At 39.3% G+C, this 26,338-nt stretch overlaps 1 long non-coding RNA gene across 1 annotated transcript in view; it reads right to left on the bottom strand.

The window, feature by feature from the left end:
* The window catches only part of LOC113925047, a 31,767-nt gene extending 8,830 nt beyond the window's left edge, over positions 1–22,937 (bottom strand). The window contains exons 1-3 of the long non-coding RNA XR_003520898.1: positions 22,791–22,937; positions 2,852–2,976; positions 261–323 (exon numbers count right to left, since the gene is read on the bottom strand). This is a non-coding gene — a long non-coding RNA (uncharacterized LOC113925047). The remainder of the gene's footprint in view (positions 1–260; positions 324–2,851; positions 2,977–22,790) is intronic.
* Positions 22,938–26,338: the final 3,401 nt, after the last annotated feature.

Here is a 26,338-nt window from a genome sequence, read left to right as displayed (position 1 = left end):
TTTGGCTTGTCTCTCCTATGGCATGTGTTGAGAGCAGAGATTCAGGGAAGTTTAATCTCTTTTATACACAGATTGAGTTATGTAGCCATGAGTTTATGCAATACTAACTAGCTTTAATCCAATGAGAAATAACTTGATAGAATAAGACTATGATGCCTGGAACAACCAGAAAACCTGAAAAAAAAAATGTTTATGCTATGTTGTAGGTCTAAAGAACACTGTAGTATTAAGCAGAATAAGATAAAAAAAAATTTTTTTACCTCTTTTCTTTCTGCTGCTCAAGTTGCTACTCAGCATCCTCTCAGTCATAAATGCTGAATAATCTGTGAGGGAATTAGAATCTAAATCAGGCTTATGTAACTGTACCTGTAAGTGCTAAACTTATTTGGAACTAAATGCAATTGAGGATTACGGGTTTGTTTTTTTAAAAATCTTTTTCCTGATTGAAAGATAAACTCATACACATATCCACACACACATATATTCCTAAATTGATGATTAGATAAATATTTAGATCTGTAATTATTAGATTGTTGTGTATGAACCAAGAAATAAGAGAAATTTAAAGCACTGAAGTAGTTTTAATGAAAGCATAATATTTTATATATATTATTTCTTTAAAAAATGTCTCATAAAGGAAGGGAAAGAGGAGTGATGAAGCATACTCCTCTGAGGGTATTGGGGCACAGTTTTATCTGAAAAGCTCATGTGAATTTTATACTTTACTGTGTATTTATAGCTGTCTTAGACTTACTAAATGTATAATGTCTTTTTCTTTAAAGATTTATTTATTTATTTGAGAGAGAGAGAGAACAGGAAGAGGGGCAGAGGGAGAAGGAGAGAATCCTCAAGCACATTCCCACTGAGTGTGGAGCCTGATGCAGGGCTCGATCCCAGAACCCTGAGATCATGACCTAGCCAAAATCAAGAGCTGGCGTTTAACTGACTGAGCCACCCAGGAGCTCCATAATGTCTTATACTTACAATAACCTTTTAAGAGGAAGAAAAAATAATGCCAGTTTTTCCTCACCAAATCTTTGAATAACATGAATTTTCCAGAAAGATACGTTCGGTATCTATCCTATAGTCTTGTGTACCACTGGGCACACTGGAGTGTTGCCCTAATTCAAAGGATCAAAGCTCTGGCTGAACAGTGTCATCACGAGGGTACATCTTTTCATAATGCCAATGCCCATGCCTCCCTGAAGTCCAATGAAGTCTGCATCTCTAGGAAAGATTCTTAGCATTGATATTTTTAAAAATCTCCCCAGGTGAATCTAGCGGGTACCCAAGGGTGAGAACAACTGCTGTAGCTGGAGACTTCCTCCAGTTTGAGGACCATGGATGAGGTTATATTAGATACTATCTATCATTATACCTGAAGACGGGTATCACATCATACCTCTCTTTGAACTTGTTTCCCTTATCACTAGGACTGTAGGATAGCTGTTGAGTACCATAGTGAACTGATTGCAGGGAAGTGGAAACTCGGTCTACAGTGAAACACTACACACTATACCTAGTGTATAGCCCCGTGGGATCCTGAAGATCAGCCTCCAAGCCACTGATTCTATAGCAGAGAAGCAGAACTACTCATTCTAAACAATTTGGGCATTGTTTCTACTCCCCCTGCCCCTGCCCGCCACCGACGGTAACTTCCTCCATCTAAAGAAAATTTTAATTTGATAAATTCCAAAGTGTTGATTTTTGGAAGTATTTAATAATTATAATTTTATCAGTTTGACTTTTTAGAACCCCACTAATTTCTCCTACAATATTTTCAGTATTTGCTGAAGGATGACATCCATCCCCCTTGCCTTAATCATGTGCCAGATTACTCGTAAACCTGGACCATATGCCACTGCAATTTGCTGATGGGCCCAAGCTGTTTTGGTAGATAAAAAATCCAAGGGGATTAGATGGCTCAATCCTCACTGTGAACAGAGCAACGGCAGCAGGGCAGCTACATGCTCACTTCTCTCTCCTTGTCCATGTATTACCTAGATTCTCTTCCTTCAAGTCACTGGTGACCCCAAAACTGGAGGTCACATCAGTGCCTGCAAAAGTGTATTTCACTCGAATGAGGCTTTCTGTAGACACTCAGACAGAAACCAAGTTTCAGAGACATGGGTCATGCAAGCAATGGGATAGAAATCATGATGTGCAAAAGTCAGAAATGTTTCCCCAGTTTTGGCTTTAGGATGGTCCTGGCAGGGTAAACACTCTAAATTGATGAATGACATAAAGCGTCTTTCTCCTTTATTCAACTCCTGTTTTCTGCTCAGCACAGTTAATGGTGATATTCTCTGTCATCAATATTTGAATGACTACAAGTTTTTCTGCTTATAATAACGTGAACCTCTATGATTTCACTTCAGAAACTTGATGACTCTTGAAATCAGAATTGGATGGTTGATTTTTTTCTTCTTTTTGAGAGAGAGAGAGAGTGTGTGTGTGAGTGGGGGTGGGGGCAGAGGGAGAGGAAGGGAGAGAATGAGAAACTTTTTTTTTTTTTAAGGTTTTATTTATTTACTTGAGAGAGAGCGCACGAGCAAGAGAGCATGGGCAGGGAGAGCAGCAGAGGGAGAGGGAGAAGCAGACTCCCCACTGAGCAGGGAGCCTAATGTGGGGCTTGATCTTAGGACCCTGGGATCATGACCTGAGCTGAAGGCAGGTGCTTAACTGACTGAGCCACCCAGGCGCACTGGAAGAGAGAGAATCTTGAGCAGGTTCTGTGCTCAGCACAGAGCCCAACTCAGCGCTGGGTCTCACAACTCTGAGATCATGACCTGAGCTGAAATCAAGAGTTGGATGCTAAGCCAACTGAGCCACCCACATGCCCCAGTCTTACCCATTTCAATGAGGGTTTTTCTCATTCATCTGACATGTATTGTCTGGAGGGAATTTAGGTTTCTCGTTTTTTCCAAATCATCACTTTATCTGCAATGTTTCTATCTTCTTCAGTTAAGAAAGAGCCTGTAACAGAGAGAGAAGCAACACCATTGAGGAAAGAACAATTTTATTTCTTATTATTTCACACTGTCTTTGGTGGTCTCATTCTCTCCTCTATATAAGCTTCGTCCATGTGGTGCATGATATATTTATCCATGCTTTGAGTTCATATCATCCCAATTCAGGGACCTCACAGGAATGACAATGTTCCCATAAGCCTCTGGATGAAAAAATCTAGGGATGGTGGGGCCATGTATATATATCTGAACTGGTGCTCAGGACCATTGGATTGATATCATGAGTAGTCAGGCTAGGGTCACATGCCTTTCTTTGTACCCAGGTTCCAGGGGATGGCTTATCATCTGGTCTCTCCCTGTCTTTTCCACATTGATATGGAAGGCAAGGTGGTATGGATAAATGTATGCATAATTAATGTGAGTGCCGTGAGCTTAGGATTTGAACTCTCCTAGTGAGTTCTGGAATTCTGAAAGGTAGGGAAACATATTTTTTAAATGATTACGCTTCTACTGCTGAACTCTGTCCCTGAGATGGCTTTAAAAAGTGAATACATTTCTGAGAATATTTTTTTTTCTGTTCTGAGACCAGTTATATCATTAAACCCACACACAAAAATCTCTGCCATATGGAAAATATGTAAGGTAGATTTATTTATAGTGATTAGAAAACAAAACAACAGAACTTATGATGAGTGATCTGGGTTATAAGAAATGTCTTTCAGCTATCAACTTAAAAGATTTCAAAGTCCCTTTTTTGTCAAAGGAAAGCTTAGTATTAACAAACTGCTTAAAGATGTATTTATTAGGTTCTGATAGTTAAATAAATAACCATTTAAAAATCTTAAAATCTTCAAACATCTTAAGTAATTTTTATAAACAGAGTACAAGATGTAGGAAGTGTGAAATCAAAAATGTTTTCACTCATTAGAGATGACCTTATATAGTTTCACCACTTATGAGTTATCAGGACATCTGTAACTTATGAAAATGATTTTCATATTTTATTCCCAAATATTATGTATTTTCCCTTATTTTTGGAAACATGTAAACATACAAATGCACATATTGAGGGATATATCTTTCATACTTAGTTATACCAAGTTGTTAAAATATAAATTAAAAAAATCTATTTAGTAAGACATTCCAACAAGACATAACTAAGTATACTACCGAAATTTTGTGTCCTTGCTCCTTCACAGAAAGGGTCACCTTTCCAGAGGCATAACAAACTGGTGCTTTGGGATATAGAGAAACATCAATAAAGTCAACTACATTTTTCACTTGTGTACTGAAGGTACAGCAGGGGAAGCATCACATTTTTTTTAATTATTGAAAAAAGAAAAGAGTGAATGGAAGATCAATGTGCTGGTTGAAGGGTCAAGCAGATAGAGAAATGGAAATCTGTTTCCAAATCTATTTCCATACAATCATTTTAAAGAAAGGCATGAGAGGCAGGATTTCAAACAGACAGGTTAGAAAACCCAGGCTGTTTTTTTAGTATGACTATGCCATTTGGCATCTGTGTTGGGTGCCTCATAGCTATCTGGGCCGCTTCTTCCTCCACACATTGATGCAGCGGCCGGTGGTTGTAGCTGGAACACGACAGGCTCGCCTCAGCTGCACAGCCACATCTGGGCCTCCACGGAGTAGGGGAGGCTGAAATTAAGTCAGCCTGTGCTAATGCTATGGCGACAAGTGAAACAAGGAAGCAGGAAGGGGATGCCGAGGGCAGGCTGCAATTTTTTTAAAAAAGATTTTATTTATTTATTTATTTGTCAGTGAAAGAGAGAGAGAGCCCAAGCGGGGGGGTGGGGGGGGGAGCTGCAGGCAGAGGGAGAAGGAGAAGCAGGCTTCCCGTTGAGCAAGGAGCCCAATGTGGGACTCAATCCCAGGACCCCGGGATCATGACCTGAGCCGAAGGCAGATGCTTAACCGACTGAGCCAACCAGGCATCCCTGCAATTTTTAATAAGGTGGTCAATGAAGACCTCACGGGGAGGAGGGTATTGCAACAAAGGCTTGAATAGAGTGAGAGAGTGAGCCTTCTGGGCACAGGAAACAGAATGCAGAAGCTCCAAGGCAGCAGCATGGCTGGAATGTTCACCTGGACCAAGGAAACCAGTGTTCTTCGACAGAAGCCAGAGAGGCAGAAAAACAGGAGAAGAGAGGAGAGGTAGTGATGCCAGGATGTAGAGAGCCTCATAGGCCTCTCCAAGGAGGTGTGCTCTCTGATGGGCTGGGAGCTGAATGGGAAGTTTTGGGAGAAGGACAGACATGATGTGGCTGGTGCTGAGACTAGACCGCAGAGTGTGTGGGCAAGTGTGGAAGCAGAGACATCTGTTAGAAAACTATTATAATAATTCAGTCAAGAGGTAATAGCTTTGTAAAAGGTGGAAGCAATAGACGTGGAAGATGAGGTAAGGTTCTGTATGTATTTAGAAGGTAGAACCAAAAGAATTTGCTAACAGGCAAGATATGAGATATGAGGAGAGAAATGAAGGATCATTTCAAAGTTTTAATTGAAACACAGGTGGGAAAATGTTGCTCTTAACTGAAGTTGGGAAGACTTTGACAGTTGTGAGGTTTGGGAAGGGGGTCAGGTTTTGGATACAAGTTTGAAATGCCTATTAGACATCCAAATGGAAATAAAAATTAGGCAGGAGGGTATAAGGAGAGCACCTGGGATGAATTATAAATTCGGGAGTCATCATCATAGAGATGATATTCAAAGTCACAAAACCGGATCAGTCACCAAGGTGGTGTATGCAGGGAGAAACGAGAGGAGGCCTAAGGACTGAGCTCTGGGTCACTCTAATGTACAGAAGTTGGGGAGCTAATGAGAAACTTGCAAGGGAGCTAGGGAAGGAGTGGACATTGAGGTACAGGGCAACTGGGAGAGTGTGAATTCTTGGCAGCCAGATGCAGAAAGAGGTTGAATAGTGTCAAACCCTGAAGGGAGGTGTGTGGGGTGAGGACTGAGAATTAAGCATGGGATTTAGCAAAGCAGAGGTCACTTGCGACACTGCAGACCCGTTTCAGTATAGTGGTGGGGGCAAAAATCAGAGTGAGTTCAAGAGAAAGAAAGAAGAAACTTAAGAACCGTGAATACCGTGAATGCAAACAACTTCTAAAAGGGAGACCAGAGTGGACTTGGAGCTGGAGTCTGTGAGGTCAAGAGAAGGATTCTTTGGTACCGTCCGAGAGATGATCGCATGCATACAAACTGTTAGAAACTATTTGGTGGAGAGGGAAAATTGGACAAAGAACTGCAGGAGTTCTGGTCTTGAGTAGGCAAGGGGTCACGTGACCCCAGAGGCCAAGGGACCTTGGAGAGCAGCACAGTTTGTGCAAGATGACAGGCTGACAGGAAGCTCAGGAGACTATACGCGCAAGGAGGCAGAGAGGTGGCTAGGTGTGGTGATGCAAGCCGTGGGGGCTGCTTTTTCATGGTTTCTCTTTCCCTGTTAAATAGGAAGCAAGGTCAACAGCTGAAGTGAAGGTGGGAGTGGAAGTGTTGGGCATATGAGGTTAGAGAAGGGGTTTCTAAATGGTCCTCTAGGTGGGGAAGCGAAAGGATTAGGGAAACAGATGTGGTTTCTGAGCAACATTGGGGGCCCGGTTAACAGTGGTGCAAGTACATTTAAAGTTGTGTGCTCTTCCCAGCCTCGTTCAGCTGGGTGGAGGAGCAGAGCAATCAGAGAGTTGAACTTAACCAGGATGGGGTTTTGTCCGCCCAATATGCTAAAATGGGAGACGTACGGGGGGACCGAGGGTGTACACAAGGGAGGATTTTCGTGATAGCAATGGTTTAATGCTAGAGAGACTCATGGTTTCTTTCAAAAAAATTCTCTCCTATGACCTCAGCCTTTCTCCTATAGGTACCACCTCTTCTTCATTGAACTTTGGAATTCCAGAATCATTTTGTATTTTCTTTCTTCTCACTGTCCAATTACACCAACCACTAGGCAGCCGCTGTCATGCCATTCCCACCAGTATCGCTGTCACAGAAGCTAAGTGTAGGAGCGGACCATACGAGGAGGGGATGGAGCATGGCAAGGCGGGAAAAGGAGTCTAGTGTCAGAATATGGAGGTTCTAGAAGGCTGAGGGAACGACTATTCTTAATTAGGCAGGCTTCCTCAGAGGGAGCATCCCGGGAGAATCTGGAGGAAGCTGCATGGTCCTCTGTGAACCAACCTCAGGAATCTGACTTAAAGAGTAACTTCTTTCTGTAAATAAATTTTATTGGAACAGAGCCACATCCATTTCTTTGCATCTTGTCTATGGCTGTTTTTGCATCAACAGCAGAGCGGAACGACTGCAACAGAAAATGTATAGGCGGCAAAGCCAAAGATGTTTACTATCCAGCCACTTAGTGGAAAAAGTTTGCTAACTCCTTCTCTAAAACCTGAAAGGAAGAGTACTAAATGGGAGCTTTCAAACTGACCAGTCATGGCCTTTGTCATAGAACTGAACCTAGTAACATGTAATGTAAACCTATACTATTTCTAGATCGGTATCTACAGAAAGATCAAATTTCTCAGTGAGGTTAGGGGGAAATTCCTAACTCATTTCCTCTCTCGAGAGTTCTTCCCTAAGACAAGACAAAATATATGAACTGCACCCAGATTTAAACATTAATTTTGGGATGTTTGCCAGACCAGATGGTTAGAAAAGCTAAATACCATTGATTTATTTCTTACCCTTTATGAAGCAACATTAGAGACAATGGACCTTTTCAGAACAAATGAGAATAAACAACAGAATGCAGATCAGAGGAGAATTAAGAACAAATGCGATTGGATTTTATTATGCTATAATTAATTTTGTATATAGAAAAGCACTAATTATTAGCAAATTGTAAACTCTACCAACCCAAATTTTCCTCATAGCAGCGGGGCAAGGATGGACTTTTCTGTTTCATGAATGTCACTTTTCCTTGTGTGATATTGTGACCACAATTTCTAGTACCCCGAGAATGCTCTCTTGCAAATGGAATTAATCATTCATCAAATACCTTTTGAGCACTTCGTATACTTTAGAGACTGGGAACTAGTAGACTTACCTCTTTCCCTTGGGGGATCATACATCCCTAAAGGGGACACAACATGGCATTGATCGTAGAACACTTAGGGACCCATATTTGCTTGCTTCTGGCTGGTTGTTTATTGCTGATTTTCTCTTTCTTTTTTGTGTGTGAATTAAAGTATATGCTACTAAACAAGGATCTTTATGTATATCTTCCCATGGTATTTAATTTTGTAGCAGTCCTGCTAGGTAGATTTTATTTTACCTATTTCACTCACAAAAACACTGAGAACCAGGGAGGTAACTAACTTGCTCAAGCCCACGCAGCTGAAATTGAACATCCTTTTTTTCTGACTTCAGCTTCGATAATTTTTCCTCTAGGCTTAAGATACTGAGCCAAATAATTTTTTTTTTAAAGAATAACTGATCATTTCTGGCTGATGTAGAATAGTTCCTTAGAGCAAGTCAGATTATTAACTAAAGCCATACTTTTCATTACATATTTTTATTTGGTAATTTTCCTTAGACCAAGAATTTTGGAGAGTATAAGCCTTATTTCTATGTGTTAGTGATCCTTCACTCCTACCTACCCTTACTTTGGTTTTCATTTTAGCAAAGAGAAAGCTGGAGGAAAGCTTATTGCTAGGGTTGAACTGAGCAAACCAGGCAGACTGGAAAGGATTGGCAGGGCTAAAGACCTGGATTACAAGGCACTGGGAATTCCTCCAAGACAAGAATTCCAAGCAATAGACAAAACGTGCATCATAAAGAGAATTACACATTAGGAATTTTTTAAAAATGTCTTCAGCCTTCTCCAGAGGTGGTAAAAACACATAAATACATAACCATGAAATGGAGAAGGCACTGGTGGCTGAAGGAAAGAAGATACATCTTCACAGATAAAGTCCTTTCCAGTGTCAAGTGGGGCTTGAATTCTCCCTGTGAACTTTGCTTTGGGACATAATAGTTTATTTCTAGAAAGCCTTTCAAAAATTTAAACCTAATGGACACCGTAACTGTTATTGAGAACTATTATGCCAATTAGAGAGGAGATAGGATAAGAAGGGGACAGTGTCCGGTAAATCTGGGTTGTGATCAGGTTTAGAACACTGAGCCATCAGGAGATCAGGCTTAGGTGTGGCACTTTCACATCATATGAGTGCAATGGAAATATTCCAAATCCAACAGAAAAAGCAAAGACAATGATGACAGAAGATGCCAAAGAGGAGGCTTCAGTAGATGAGTCCGGCTTGCTTCCTAGTTGAGCTTAGGGCCTGCTCTGAATCTAATACAAAAAGATTCATAATTTAGTGAAATAATTTATAAGGAGATATTGAATCATATTCACAAGAAAGGGAAAAAAATTGTCAAAGACACCTCCCAGTGTCGCATAAAAGACAGGGAAACATTTCTGGCACAGAACATGTGGAGGGCTGTCTGCCTGGGCACGCCCCTCTGAAGGACAGACAACCTCTAACCCTGTTAACACAGAACCAGTCTAGTCTTAGCTCTGTTTATGTGGAAGTTTCTGTGACCTCTCTGGCTTGCCTTCCCCTCAACTGGATCCTAAGCTCGGTCCCATTTCACAGCCTTGCATCATCTGCTCGGAACCTGGCCAGGTGGAGAGGGGACAGCTGGGGAGGGATGAACATGAAAAGCCCCAAGGATTCTACAAAGGGTCCAGAAACTCCTTCACTAACTAAACTCGAGGACCCTGAGGGTGCTTTCATCAAGCACAGGGACAGGGTGAGAAGAGAGAAACAAAATGCAAGTTGAATGCGTGACCACTTTGCAGGGCAACACGCATTGGTCACAAGCCTAAAAGTTTTGTATGTTTTTTTAGCATTTCGTAATAGGACAACAGACATGTTTGCCAAAGCCTAGGAACAGATGCTCGTGGTACAATAGGACATACACTCCCACAGCAAATATGTAAAGTCCCACCGTATCTTCATAATTGAAATACGTATTTTAAAGGTCCTTCCAATCGTTCAGTGTCACTGCTCACATTGTGACTCATTTTTTAAAAAAAATCTGTTTCTAAAATGACTCTTCCGTACTGTCGATAGATCCGTAACATGAACTAAAATTATTTTAAGGGAGTATTGGTTGTTATCCTTCAATCTTATCTCATTCCTCTAAATTGAAAGACATTATTATTACTAATGCAAATCTCAGAGAGATACGAAGCAATGCCTCCATTTTGGTTCTTTGAATGATTTTCATTGCTGCTTTGTGATTTACAAGCTGGTATTATTGTGGAGCTCTTTAATCTCTGTCTGTGGAATTGCAGCTACAAAATGGAGGTAACATTAGGATCTAGTGGATACCGTTGTTGGAGAATTAAATGGAATAATATATGTAAAGTGTTTAGCAAAATGCTGGACCATAGAAAATGCTCAGTAAGTGGAAGCTATAATCATCTTTATCATCACCATCATTATTCATTTAAATTCAGGTTAGTCAAGAATACAGTAATTTTTAAATGATACATTTTATGTTTGAAGATAGCATATAACTCCTGATTATTAACTTTACATAATTATCGCTACTGTCTAATGTGAAAGTGTACAAAAAATTTCAGCACCCTCCAAATTTGCTTGGTAAGGGTGGCATATATACATAGGAAAAATTTTTTAGTTTTTTCAAATTCTAAAAATATCCAGATTTAATTTTCAAGCAGGATAATATTGAATTTGTGACAAATCTGAAAATCTGAACGATTAAAATTTGTTAATGATCGTTTGCATCACATATTTTGTCTAATCTTTACATCTAATATGCCAGCCAGAGTCTGGGATGTTTTGGACTTTGTTTATTCAAAGAAAACATGGAAACATTTGTATACCAATGTGGAATGCTGAAAAAATATACCACACAGAGGAAGTTGGAAGCAATGTTTGTGAACCTCAAACTCATCTTGTTTACTGTATTTTAGGGCACCAGATTCCCAAGCTTTATTGAGAAATGTTCAGAGATGAGTGGAAAGTGTTTTGAAATCAGAAAAGACAATGTGCGTCAGTGCCTATCTGCCACCGAATGCAGACCGCCCTTTGCTTAAAGGCCAGCCAAGCATTGTCTTTGGATCGTCATGTTTGCATCCCAGTGATAACTGGGAGGGTCAGGTTGAAATCCCTCCAGACTTGGCTACATCATGTGCTGTATTGTTTGAGATCTAGCTATAAGAATAGTTTCCAGGCTGAGAATCAGATGTAATGAGAGTGAAATGCCCCCATAAATTAGTGTTCTAAAAGCTTCACATAGAATTTAATTGAGGTAGGTACTCATGCAACAAATAAGTGGCTTCCCAGGTTCCTGCATAGAAATATAATGCTTCAAGTTGGGTAACACTATCATGTTTCAGATCCTTTTCCATTCTGGCTTACCACAACATTAGGTTTCCTAATAGTCACTTGTCTTCGACATTCTCTGAAGGCAGATTCAAAGGCAAAGGCTTTTGTGTAGGTAGTGTACTCACAAATTGCTGGAAAGCAAGAAGGAAATGATACTGGAAAGCAAGATGTGGAGGACTGGACAGGAAGGAGGAAAAGCCAATGCAGGGATGAATTACAAGGTTGGCCGCACCAGTGGTGCTCAATTCTGTGCTGTTTTTGTTTGTTCCAAAGAGCCTTATGGTAGGTGTTTCAGGATTGACCAACTGGGTATCAAAGTGATGGGCACATCCTTTAGCTTCTGTCCCCCATTGATCAAGGGAAACCATACTAATACTCCTTTGACTTCTGAATGTGCATAGGTTCTTATGTACTTCCCACATAGGTGCATCAAAACCAAAACCAAACAAAAAGCAAAAAACCCAGGCAGAAGTTGAGAGATACTTAACACAGGCCTGAGTCAAATGTTGTCAGGCTGCACCTACAGGAAGCTGGGTGAAGCTTTCAATAGAACAGGCCACCACAGCAGTCCTGGAGTAGGATGTGGAGAGGGTTTGAGGCCGAGCTCAAGGTGCATCTGCTACAGTCCAACCCTTTTTACCTCTCAGTTTCTCTCATTCCCATTACAGAGTCCCTTTCAAGGTGGCGGGCAAATTTGAGAGGACTTAATGAAAGAAGGTTAGTTGAATGAGCTATTGTCCTCACTTTTTGGACCTAAGTGCTAAGGCCATAATCAGTATTTTCTTTCCTTCACTGTCTATTTTGAGTTTCCTTTATATTTGACCTGTAGGATGGTTTAATTGTGTGCCCAGTGGAGTGGCTCCAGACCTTTATCCTTAGCTGTCTGAAGCCTTAGATGCCTGGCCCTTGTTAGGCTGGGGTTTCTGTACCTTCTGATTCTTAGTTAGCACTAAGTATTGAAGCACCAAAAGACATCCCAAGGAGTCTTCTCTTTTTCAGATATATTCCTCCCTGTCCCCAGTGCATAGCAGCAATTCTAACTCCCCTGTGTCAATTAAGGTCAATTATTATCCCCTGTAGAGTTAACTCTTTGCTTATTGATTCTCTGGCATGATAAGCCCAACATGACCAGGTGGTTGTTGTACGTTCAAGTGTACTAGAATGCTCATGGTGTGCCCTGGGAAATAGGACTAATTATAATGTAACCCAAAGTGATGGTGACAAGAAGCATGCATTCTGAAAGTGTGTCACCAGGAGTGATGGTGAAAAGTACCGGCCCTACTTCCACCCTTGGTTCCCATACCTGTGTATCCGATGTACTGAGGACACGGAACCAGAAATGAGCCATTGGTTCAGAATATAAACCATATTCTGGAGGACTGCACTCCACAGGATGCTGCTACCTGAGCTGATTCCTTTGCCAAAACTTTCTACTATTCTATTCTCTAGGTAGCTATTCTACTCCAGCTGATTGCTTATATAGTAAGTCTAAAGGGTTCTGTGTGTCTATTCTTTTATCTCTTTTGCTGTAAAATTCGTCTGTCTTCTCAAGATGAAGCAGAGAGAAGCAGATAGAAGAGGGAAAGTATATGACAAATACATGTGCAACTTTCTATTCAACTTAATGATTTTGTGGTGGATGCAACCTGTAAGGGTAACAAAATTCATTTTGCAAATTATTCAGTAAATCCAAAGTGCTATGCAAAAGTTATGGTTGTTTACAGTGATCACAGAATAGGGAATTTGTTAAGAAAGCCATCCAGACTGGCGAAGAGCTGTTTATGTGATTACAGATACAGCCAGGCTGATGCCCTGAAGTGTGTGGCACGGCAAGAGAAATGGAAATCCTTGATGTCTGCTACTCCCTCCTCACTCTCCTCCTTTCTGGAATTTAGCTGAAGTTCTGGCCTTCGCTACAGAAACCTCCACTACTGTGGGCAATTTAGAAAAAGAAAATGCAGTTTGAAATTCTGAATTTGCAAAGTACTGTCAGAATAATTTATAGTAATGAGTTTAAAAATCAACTTTTTATTGCCTTCTCACTAGCGGCAAAAGTTTTGTACCAGTGAATTTTTGCAATAATGCAGTATAATACATTTTTAAACCTTGAATAAAGAATAAACTTCAAAAAAAAAAAAAAAGAAGAGGGCTGTGTGTGTGGAGACACTGGGGCAGGCATAGCACAAGTGTGAGGAGCCAGGGGAATCCGGAGAAGTAAGTCTGTGCTGCGGTTGGGGCTCCAACATGAGGGTGTTGTTACTCACCAAGAATCCTAAGTGACCACTGGGTTGTAAGGGCCATGTTCTGTGTATAAGAACGTAAGCTTCAAGAGGCTGGAAGCAAGTATGTTAGATTCCCCCTTTCTGTCTTGAAAACCATGCCGTTTATTATGAGGATGTCTTGGGTTCTGGGCAGTTCTCCACAGTGAAAGGAACTTCCCTGAGCACCACAGATGACACCTTCTATACTCAATTTGTAATGGGGTGTGTCTCCATCCCAGCGCAGAATGGGATGATGGAACTGAATGTTTCAATGACATCAGTGAAGGTGAAAATGAAGAAAATATGGCCTTAGAGTTATAAGGGAAACACGTCATCTGGTTTCTAGACCAGACAGAAGCTTCTTCTATAGGGTACTCAGAAGAGGAGCGTGCCTTAACTCTGGCCCCAGTGGGAAGGAAGAGCTTCCCAGAAGACTGTGTCTGCTCACTGTGCAGAGCCAGACCTCAATGCCAAGGAGTGTATTTCATCCTATCTGTGAATTGTCATAAACACGCGTGATTCATTTTTAAATGTAAAAACAATACCTGTTACTGTGAGGCAATGTTGTACGTGATACCATGGTTGGTTCATGTATTAGGTAAATACTTTAATAGTGGTGCTGGAGGAGTTCTGCGGATATAAAAGAAAAACCCAGGTGTCAAGTTTGGTAAGGATGATACAGGATGGAAGAGGGCCAATGTAATGGAATTGAGATCAAGTGGTTGGAGATTCTCCTCATTGATGTTGCCACATTGCTGCTCGTGACAGGGCATTCAGTAGTGGTAGTAGCTAGATCATTCTGGATGAGAGAGAGCCCATGCTATATAGTCCAGATGTCCTTTATCTTTGGCACAATGGCCACACCATTCATAACTCATTGTGTCAGCCCCACTGGGCTGAGTAAATAAGATGATTGAAAATACAAGATGGGTCATCTTGTCCAGTTGGTTGTTGATTGCCTCTTTTGTGTTGAGTGCCCTCAGTAGGTATTAATGTGAGCCATGAATATTTGCATACTTTATCCACTTCCATTGCTCCCTCTACTCTACAGACTTTCTTGCCTCTGATTTTTGATTATTGTTTCTTCAAGTACAGGAGTCAATGTATACTCATAACTCAATCACTATCCCTTCCACACATGGTAAACAATAAACTGTACTGCTCCAGTTTTTAACACTGATAGAATCTCCTTAACCACAGTCTTTTGGGACCACCTCCAAGTGAGGCTGTGGTGTGGCAGCCGTACATTTCTGGCTAGTCACAATGTATTACGTATTGCCATCTGTGGACCAGACCTGAGTTTTTCCTTCTTTGTCAGTTGGTCATAATTGTTTCAGGTTGGGTTTCCCAGAAAGCAGACTCTGTTCAACATGCAAGAGGTTTATTAGAGTGTGCTCTTGAGAACAATATCTGTGGAAGGGAGAGGGAGGGGGCAGGATTGGGCAGAAAGAGAATTGAGCTGTGACACCGTATTTGTGGAATGCCTTAGACAGCCCTGAAGACCAGAAGACTCTTGAGAGCTGTCCTGAGCTGGGACAAACGGACCAGATCTTTATATCCATTTATCAATGGTCACAGAATGTAGACCACCCCAGAAGGGAAGTGATCTGAGAGGGGCAAGGAAGCTCTGTTCAGCTGAGGCAATCCCAAGAAAGGCTGACAGCTGAGGATGGCTCTTACAGTGTGTGGGTTAATGAGTCCTTTATTCCTGAAGGAAGAACTGGGTAATAAATCTCAGTATATGCCAGAGTAGCCAACCTCTAGAAGGTATGGTTTGAAGGAAAGGCATTAGTACAACAGAGCTGGCTTCCACAGGAGTCTGTTCATATAATTTGCTTGTTCTTTCTGAACGTGCTCAAGTCTGAACCTGAATGAAATATTGTCCCCATTCATACTTGTGCCCCCTGAACCTACAATACCCAGCTACAATACCCAGGTCATGATGGGCAGCTCTGGCCTCATAGTCATTTGTTATCCCAGGTAAATCTCCAGATCCGAATACTCACATTTTTAATTCACTGGAAGCAAGAGAGCTAAATTCGTGTCTAGAAATTTACCACATTGGTGAAAATCTTGTCCTTAAGAAACTTACCTAACTTTGCTTGTAATCTGTGTGTTTACTGATGACTATAGCAATCTCATAGAGAATTAGGGTATTAGAACACTGGGACACACATCAAAGTTGAAAATTCATATATGAACTCATTTTTTTTAAACAGAAAAACTTCGTGGAGGTAACAATGAAATGACTGAGCAAAAGAACATATATATGGTAGGAATGCTTACAAGATATTTTCAGTTTGCTCTTTTGGAAACCAGTATCTGCATAGACTCAAATTATGTTTTCTATTTAGAATATAGACTTATAGAATTGCTACAGATCCTAAAACATCTTCTAGTTAGTGTCTTTGCCTATGTATAAGCACCTATGTTTAAAAAATTAACCCTCTGGAAGAGACACCAATCTTTTAATAATCTATTTTATCTATCATCTATGTTTAAAAAATTAACCCTCTGGAAGAGACACCAATCTTTTAATAATCTATTTTATCTATCGTCTATCTATCTATCTATCATCTATCTATTTTATTTGAGTATAGTTGACACACAATGTCACAGTAGTTTCAGGTGTACAGCTCGGCGATTTGACAAGTTTATACATTATGCTATGTTCACCATAAGTATAGCTACCCTCTGTCCCATTACATCACTATTACAGTATCATTGACTATATTTTTTATGTTCTGCTTTTTATTCCTGTGACCTACTCCATAACTGGAAGCCTATATCTCTCTATTCCCTTCACCCATTTTGCCCAATCCCCCACCCTCTCCCCCCTGGCAACCATCTATTTGTTCTCTGTATTTATAGTTCTGATTCTGCTTTTTGTTTATTAATTTTTTAAGGTTCTATTTATGAATGGAATCATAGGGTATTTGTTTTTCTCAGTCTGACTTATTTTACTTAGCATAATACCCTCTAGGTCCATCCACGTTGTCTCAGATGACATGATCTCATCCTCTTTATGGCTGCATAATACTCCATTGTGTGTATAAACCACATTTTCCTTATCTGTCTGTCTGTTGATGGACATTTAGGTTGCTTCCATGTCTTGGCTATTGTAAATAACGCTGCAGTAAAACATAAGAGTGCATACACCTTTTTGAGTTAGTGTTTTTGTTTTCCTTCGGTAAATACCCAATAGGGGAATTATTGGATCACATGGTCTTTCTATATTTAATTTTTTGAAGAACCTCCATACTGTTTTCCACAGAGGCTACACCAGTTTACATTCCCACCAACAGAACATGAGGGTTCCTTTTCTCCCCATCCTCACCAACACTTGTTGTTTCTTGTCTTCTTGATTTTAGCTATTCTAACAGATATGAGGTGATATTTCATTGTGGTTTTGATTTGCATTTCCCTGATGATTAGTGATGTTGAACAGCATTTCATGTGTCTGTTGATTAATGATCTATTTTAATTCTTGACAACTGTAAGTGAATTCTCCTAATGTCTACATTTAGCTATTGATTGATTGACGTAGATGTTAGAATTTATACATAAATTGTACATATGTAACACATATGTATTATAAATAACATGTAAAGTATATGTATAATAACACAGAAACTATATCTACCCATCTCTCTCTTTCTCTCTCTCTCTATATATATATCCAATATATTATATATCCTGGTATACAAGTATAAAAACTTGAGAGAAGGTTAACTAAATTACATAGACTATTCATATCTCAAATCTGTAGGATTATGTGGTGGTTAAAAAAAAATTGTTTGAATATCTTCCCATCAAGATTTAAAGTTCCTTCCCATTGAATCTGGACTGGCTTTAGTGACTCTTGTAATTAAAAGAATGTACTAGATGTGAGCTATGTAACTTCAAGTCCAGATCAGAAAAGATCATGAATCTTCCAACTGACTTTCCTGGGAAGTTTGCTCTGGGAGAAGTCAGAAACCATGTAGTAAGTCTGATTATCTTCATATCTCTATGCTGGAGAAGACACAAGTAGACACTCTTGCAATAGCCCAGCTAAGCTACCAGCCTACAATCAACTCCAAGTATCAGCGTTTGAGAAAGCCATCTTTGACAGCCAGCCCATTTAGACTTTCAGATGATGGTAGCCCCAGTCAACAGAGTGCAACTGTGTCAGAGATCTTTAGAGTGAATGGCCCAGCCAAACTTTCCTCAAATATCTAAACAGTACCTGAAGAACGAAGTAAAATATTCACTCCCATAATTTTGGGGTAATTTGTTAGGCAGCAAAAACAACTGATTATTATGTGCCACATACTCGGCTCTGTGCATTATCTCCACCAACTCCCTTAGTTTTGTTTATACTGCAAAGTGAGTGGTATTGCATTTTAGAGATGAGGAAAGTGAGTTTCAGAGAGTTTAACACTCTCATAATGTCACACAGCTAGGAAGAAGTGAGTTGGAATTCAAACCCAAGTCTGCCTGACTAACTGAAACCTGAAAAGAAAGATCAAAAAAATCTTAAATTTGTAGAGTAAGGTCTATTCTTTAAGCAGCAAAAAAAGAAAAAAGAAAAAAAAATTGGCAACATATTTGAGATCAATTGAATTAGAAATACCCACATTCAAATAAAATAATTAAAACACTTTCTAGAGTTCAGCATGTGCAGGCTGGAAATGAAAAATTTGGATGAGAGGGCCCTAGTGAAAAACAAATTTAACTATTACCATATGAACATTGTTGCCTGAATAGTGATGATGCCAAATGGCTGAGCAAAAGGTATTGGAAATAATCTGTAACAACTTTTGTAAAGATGTTTTGGCATGAAAGTGTACAGCAGTTTCATTTTGAAATACTGAAAAGCCTGAGTGAAAACATAATTAGTATCCATAAAAAGTGAATAATTATAGTGCTTTGCTTTAAATGACCTTTGATGAAATTCTAATTCTTCAATATACCATTACCCATTTAACCTAACATTAAAAAGGAGAAATCATTTTCTTTACTTTTCATCCCTTTATGGGTCTACCATCAAATGAAAATATCAAACTTAAACTGCTGTGTCATATGCCAATACTGAGGGACTATAATTATGCTTGTTCACTTACAAGACTAAACATATTTTTAACTTTGTTGTGATTGTGTGACTTATAATTTATTTATACCAAGTAAACACTTTCCATTTCTATTCTGTTGGACTTACAGTTTTCTACATATTCACTCTAAATATTGGCAAAGAAACTTTTCATCACTAAACAGTCCCTTCATCCCTTCACTTCTTTGATTGCTCTAGTGTCTTCTTCAAAGGTTCTTTGCTTTATCCCTGCTTAGTATTTGATATTTGGGGAATAGGTTGGATGTTTATGGTACATCTATTAGAATCTGCTTTGTTTGATCCATGGTTCTCAAATATTTGTGTGCTTGAGAATCATTTGGGGGAATGAATGATAAAAAGAACTGTAGATTCCTAGGCCACATTGCCTGAGATTCTGATTGGAAGGCTGTGGGGTGGGGCCAAGGGATCCACATTTGTAAGGAGGAGTCTAGAAATTTCTTTTGCAGATAGTCTGAGTATCATCTTTGGACACTGTCCTAAGTATTATGGCAGTAATTTTAGTAACTGCCGTCAGATTGTAGGATGCCATTTACCATAAACTGCTAAATGTATAGGTCTCATCCATATAGTTTTTAAAAATAAGAAAATGAAAAACTTCCATACTTTAAAAATATTACTGGAAATAAATTAATAATTAAATGCTTAGAGTAAAAACAAAAATATTTATTATAACTATTTGGGATTATTGCTAATAACGTAGTTTTATCACAATTTAAAGGTATACACCAAACTCAGTACAGAATTATTTACTTTATAATACCATTCATAATTATATAGGATATGTACTGTATCATAATTATCTAAACCCATTAACATTTATAATTACTAGGTAAAATAATCATTGTTTAATTTAATTTTGCTGTCTACCTTAAAGTTTCCATGAGAATTTGCAAATAATAAGAAGTAGCCAGTGTTGAAGTGGTTACATTGAGGTTGCATAGTGCTCATGAGCTGGTTGCTTATTCATTTGTGTATTCTTTGTCTCTAAGTGTCAGAGGCTGATATAAAGCCTATGAATGCTCCTAATGATTTAATTACTCTTGGACTTGATTTATCTTTACCAATATACTCTTGTCCTTCAGGCTATTTACCTCCAGTGTTTCTACATAGAATTTTTCCTCATGATCTACAAAATTATCATATCTTATCTCAAAATGATCAACTGGAATTAAAAATGGAAAGAATAAAGCCATTAAAATTTCCTCCACCATAATTCACTTTTGTATTAATTCAGCAATAAAGCTACCAAATAATCTCTATTACCAGACACTCCCTCAGTCCTCAGAATATAAAATAACACAGGGCAACTGCTTTCTAAGATACCTGTTCTAATAGGCCTCTGGACTTCAAAATCACAAGTTATCTCAGTATTTTTCTGAAGTAATTATTTCTCTTCTATAGCTCCTCTTTGCTATTAAACTAATTAGTGTTATATATGAAGAGAAGGAGCTTTGAAATCTATATTTTTAAGGACTCTATTCAAACCCTCTCTCACCAATGAATCATGATGGGAAATAAGAACAATTTCTTTATAAAATCAGGATAATAATATTTAATTCACAGAATTTTTCAAAAGCATTTTAAAATTCTCAGATAAAATAAGATAATATGGAGGCTCTTTCTCCAGCATGATAGTATGAGCTCTATGGACCTGCTTCCCTGCAAAACTAATGAAAAATATTTAAAAATGACCATTTAAAGTCTCTGTAGTTGGATGTAAGAGCATACAACAAATGAAGAAATATTTATTCAGGAAAATCTACTACAACTTGACAAGAACAGTGAGTGAGTGGTATCTGAACCAAGGGCCACTCCCTCCCTTGCTCTCCCCTCTAAGCCACATGGAAATTCTACTCTAGACTTGTATAGTTAAGAACACAGGGCTCCCTCTCACCCTAGCTCCAAGTCAGAGGGCAATTTCCCAGAAGGGGCAGGACAGCAGCGTTTCTCAATTTGCTCCCAGCTATCTGTTGCTCAGGCTAAGTTCTGGGTCAATGTGACTGTCAACTGAGGGCTTCTTTCTTCCACTCTGCTCTTGCTCATGAAACAGAGACTCTACTTTGGGTACAGCACCACTGAGAATCTTGAAGCTTTCATTTTCCTGGTTTGCAATGCTGAGAAAGGCAAGCCGAGAAGACCTGAGGCTACTATCTGCCCCTTTCCACTCAGCACTCAACTGCTAAAGCATACATCTAAGAGAGAAACCTGACCATTGTCCCCACACCTAGCTCTAGAGTTATCACTAATGTAGTCTGCCTAGAGAGAGAATCAGGATATAATAGAACTTTGAATCTCTTCCCAAAGGAACTGATTTCATTTGCAACAGAGTGTGGAAAAATTTAAACTTAAAAGTTGCTTTCAAAATCAATGAGACTTGTGGTGACAAACAATTGATAAAAGATTGGTAGATTCATTGGGGATATAGGCAAAGTGTTGGCTAGCTAGTTTGCCAGAGAGAGCCAGGGAAAAGAGACAGCTGGGAGGAGCATTCCTTGGGCCAGAACAAATCTCAAACACTCTCCTTAGGAGCTATCCCTTCAAAGGAGCCCAAATTTGACTGGATCAGTCTATTGAACAATTTGTGCCCCAGGACACTGGTGAAAACAATAAAGCAATTAGCTGGCAATTATCATAGTTAAACAACTAGGTGTCTGCAGAGAAAGAGACCATCAGAAAGAGTCCTGCCAAACCACTGTCATACTAGGGGGGGACTGTGGGCTATTCAAGGCTGTGTGCCTTGAACAGCATCAGAGGCTTCACAAAGTGGTGGGTGGGTGTGGGGTATGGTGGGCAATATACTTCACTAAAATAGTCCAGCCAGTCATTAAACAAATAAAAAAAAACAATAACAATGACAAGCCCTGGAGGGAAGGGACCAGTACCAGAGTTGCTGCGATATATTATCTGTAATGTCATTCCCAACAAAAAAGTATTGAGAACATATGATCTATACATTGGGGAAAAAAGTAGGATGTGAATGACTAGATGTCAGATTTAACAAAGACTTTAAAGCAACTATTACAAATAGTTTCAAGGAACTAGAGGAAACCATGATTAAAGAAGTAAAATAGATTTTTATGACAATGTTGCAACAAACAGTATCGATAAGGAGATAGAAATTAATTAAGAAAAGAACCAAATGAAACTTCTGGCATTGAACATTTCAGTAACTGAAATGATAAGTTCATTGGAAGGACTCAACAGTCGATTTAAACCAACAGGAGAAATAGTTAGCAAACTCAAAAATAAATTGATAGAGATTATGCAATCTGAAGAGCAGAGAGAGAGAAAGATGAAGAAAAATAAACATACTCTCAGAGAAATATGAGAGATTACTAAGTACACCAACATACAATAATGTGAATACCAGAAGCAGGGGAGAGAGAGGAAAGAGAAAAAAAATTGAAGAAATAATAGCTGAAAATGTGCCAAATTTCTTAGGCAACATTAATCTATACATCCAGGAAAACATTAATTTCCACATCAACAAACTGCATAGGATAAATGCAAAGAGATCCACAAACAAGTCACAGTAAGAATGATGAAAACCAAAGGCAAGGAAAAAATCTTGAAAGCAGGAAAAGAAAAATGACTCATCATTGCAAGGGAACTCCACTAAGATTAACAGGTAAATTCTCATCAGAAACAAAGGAGGCCAGAAGGCAGTGTGCTCAGTGAAGAAGCTGTCAACCAAGAATCCTGTATTCAGAAAAGCTGTCTTCCAAAAATGAAAGTAGAAAAAAGACATTAAGAGATAAGCTAAAAGCGAAAGAATATATTATTCACAGATCTACCTTTGAGAAATACTAAAAGAAATTTTTCAGGCTAAAAGCAAACGATCTTATTTTTTCAAATCCACATACACACAAAACAAAGAACATCTACAAAGGTTATTATGTAATGATGAAAGAGAGTAATGTATGTTTCTTCTCTTTTCTTAACTCTGTTAAAAACCAGTTGTAGAAAACAAAACAAAATGCATATAATGAATTGTTGAGCCTATGACCTAGAGAAATGTAATATAGTTGCCATTAACAGTGCAAAGGAGGTAGGAGAGAACACAACTCACGTGGGCTAAGGAAATGACTCCAGATGGTAGCTCAAATCCACAGAAACAAATGAAATGACAAATGCTGAATATTCTTGGTCTTTCCCATAACCCCTCCTTGCTAAATGTGATACTGACTTTGTATGTTGTTTCTCATCCTCCCCAGGAATCCCAGGTACTTCCTGCTCTGGTAGGCTTTTGTGATGCAGGAGGTAAAGAAGAGGGAGTGAAGGACCAGAGGCATGACCCAACAATCAACAGGAGGTCTCTCCACCTCATTTCCCAGGGGGGAGTCAGATCCAGGGAGGGTTAGAAGTTATATGTGAGGAAAGAGGAACTAAAGAAGCATGGTTATGAAGTCTCGTCATGATATTCACTCAATTTAAGCAGAAAACTTCAGAACTTATTTTAAAATTAACTTTTATTTTCTGATCTGCTTTTTGATAGATCCCTCTCTGAGCTACACTATTCTTAGGGGAACAGTGCCAGACACATTCTCTACCAACTTTTCTCACACCTGTTTCAAGCCTTTCATTAGTGTTTGTTTTTGTTTTTGTTTTTAACTCCTGTATCTTGGACATTTCACCACTTGGTTCAAATAGTACTTTCTTTTCCTTTTTAAATCAATAATGTTAATTGGAAACAATAACTATTATTTTATCAATAATATTAATGATTAACATTTCCTAGAAATAAGAAGTAGTTTGAAATAGAGTAGTTGAGTAAGGGATATGTATTTTTATAGTTTTCCCCATAAATATTCTGGTGTCTCTGGAGTGTTTCAATTTTCTGAGTATCAAATTTTTTACCTGTTGAATGATGGAGATGGCTTGATCACAGGTCACATGGATAGACTTCATTCAGCAGGTCTGTAAATACCCAAAAATTATATGTACAATTTTCTCAGCACATGTTTGTTTTTGTTTGTTTTTTTATCAGAAGTTTGCATAGCGTTCAAGTGATTTTCCAGTGGGATAACCATATCAGACGCTTCCTGGAATGGATAAAATACATGGATAAAATACAGCAAGCATAGTTGCTGGAAACAGAAATGTCCTGTATTTTCCTCTCTTTCCTCATCTTCTGTAAATGTCTCCTATTACTAAAATGTACTGGGAAGCTAGAGAACAGGGAGCCTGGTCAAAGAAGATGAACATAATGCAGAGCAAAGCAGGGAAAGAGTTGGGCATGAATCTGAGAGCAGACAAGTAGAGGCCAAACACTGGAGGATATCATCTATTTGCAGGAGCAATGCCAAATGCTAAAACCATTATATGACAGCATAAGAAGAGTGCTCAAAATTGTACAGATAGAAACCACCAGGGAAATTAAATATGAGAAATGCCTCTGTTGGAGGGAACATGGGTACAGAAATCAGGAAAAGCTGAGATGAGATGGGCCTTGTCCTGTGACTTGATGACTTGGAGGGAAAGCAGGGAGACGTTTGAGGGAAGAGGTAGAACCTAAGAAAAGGCAAAGATAATCACCCCGAACTTTGTGTATGAGGTGGGAGTGGAGAAGGAAGGAAGTGGGTGGTATGGTTAGTCAGGAAACCAGGAGAATAATTCTCTCCCCATCCTTTGCTGTCCTCCTTTCTTACTTCCTTTCTCCATTACATCAAGTATTTTTTAAAATTTTTTTAAAGATTTTATTTATTTATTTGAGAGAGAGAATGAGATAGAGAGAGAGCATGAGGGGGGGGGCCCAAGGGAGAAGCAGACTCCCTGCTGAGCAGGGAGTCTGATGCGGCACTCGATCCCGGGACTCCAGGATCATGACCTGAGCCGAAGGCAGTAGCTTAACCAACTGAGCCACCCAGGCGCCCTACATCAAGTATTTATTGAGTACCTTCTACTTGCCTGGTACCTACAGTAGCCTATAGTAGGTACAAGATATACACAGAATATAAAGGTCTATCTCTTGTCCTTGGGATGCATACAGTTTAAGAGATAGAAAATAAGTAAACAAAAAATATATATAATTTCAAATTGTGGAAAGGCTCTAAAGGACACAAAAGGGTGACATCAAATAGAAAAATGTTTAGTAATAGAGATAGATCAAAGTTCTTGACCCCTCACGTGGAAAGCATGAAACAAGATTTCAGGCATATTTCCTGGTACTGTGGAAAAGGATTAGGGCAGACTGAACTCAATATACTAGGCTGTGAGAACAGCGTAAACAAAATTGTGGACATGGGGAACATAGCTGAGATCTCTCAAGACTCAGTGACAGACTTGACTCTGGGTTTGAGGGGAAGAAGTCCAAGTTTAATGTAACACGGAAGGCCAGAATAATAGTGATGACATCAATATATAATAGAGGAAGACAGAGCAAAACAGCAGATTTAAATGGGAAAACAATCTGTTTTGAACCTATAATCTTAAAGATGATATCCATTCAAGATAACTGGTGACTTAGGAAAGTGTTACAGCTAATTCTCCTGGGAACAGGTCCATTTATAGATAGTTTCTAAAGAGAAGTTGGGGCTGTGGGGATGTTCAGGCACGTTCTTAAAAATTTGGAGTTATGTAACAGCATACTTTCAGGGCAATGGCAGATAATATAAAATGGGATTGTTCTCATACCAATATGATAATCTATATCCATATCTATATTAAATTTGTATACCCACTGAAGTCTAGGAAATGTGTTATATATCTTAGATTCTCAGAGATTGCTCCTGAAACACAGTAGGTACTCAAGCTATTTAATGGTGACTAGATTACTAGAATGATGCAGCTCTTTGAGAAGGCAAAGATAGTTTTCCAAACCATTTGAACACTGATTCTGCTTTCTTTCCCTGATTGGTATGTGGCCTTGTATACGATGAATTTGATACAAAAACAAGGAGAAATCTCATTTGTGCTACCACTCATTTAAGCGGAAATGCATAGAGTAGAACAGTCCGTATAGTACAGGCAACTGTGGCGGACACGGCTATCACTCAACCCGTCTCCTATCAGGTCTCTACCACTTTGTACACGTGAGCAGGATGTTTCTCTAAGAGTCAGCACCTGTGTCTCTTGGTAGGCAGGTGCTTTCAATCCTTTAGATCCCACTTTCCTGCCTGCATAGAGATCTAAACATACCTGGGAATCTAATCCTACAGCCTCACCACCATGGGCAGTATGCAAGCAATGTCTGGGCAGAGGAGAATTAATGACTCAGTCCTGTTGGCATTTAGGATGACTTTGAGAAATGACCCACACTGTCTCCAGAGCTCCCTAGTGCAACTGAGCTGCAGTCCCATGGACTTAGCTTGGAATGGTTCCCTTGTGTGGCCTTCTTTCTCTCCTGATTTCACTTCCCTAGTCCCCTAAGCAGATTTTGTTTCTGGGAACACTTCTCAATAAAACACTTTCATATGAATCCTTATTCCAGAGCCTAAAACCAACCTAACTAAAGAGTATCAGTTTTCTACTTGCTGCTATAATAAATCACCACCAAATCGTGGCTTACCAGAACACGAATACAGGGGAGCCTGGGTGGCTCAGTCGGTTAAGCGGCTGCCTTCGGCTCAGGTCATGATCCCAGGGTCCTGGGATGGAGCCCCATGTTGGGCTCCTTGC

Source organism: Zalophus californianus, chromosome 2, assembly GCF_009762305.2.
Source record: "Zalophus californianus isolate mZalCal1 chromosome 2, mZalCal1.pri.v2, whole genome shotgun sequence".
Taxonomy (NCBI): Eukaryota; Metazoa; Chordata; class Mammalia; order Carnivora; family Otariidae; genus Zalophus; species Zalophus californianus.
This window is presented reverse-complemented; position numbering and strand designations above follow the sequence as displayed.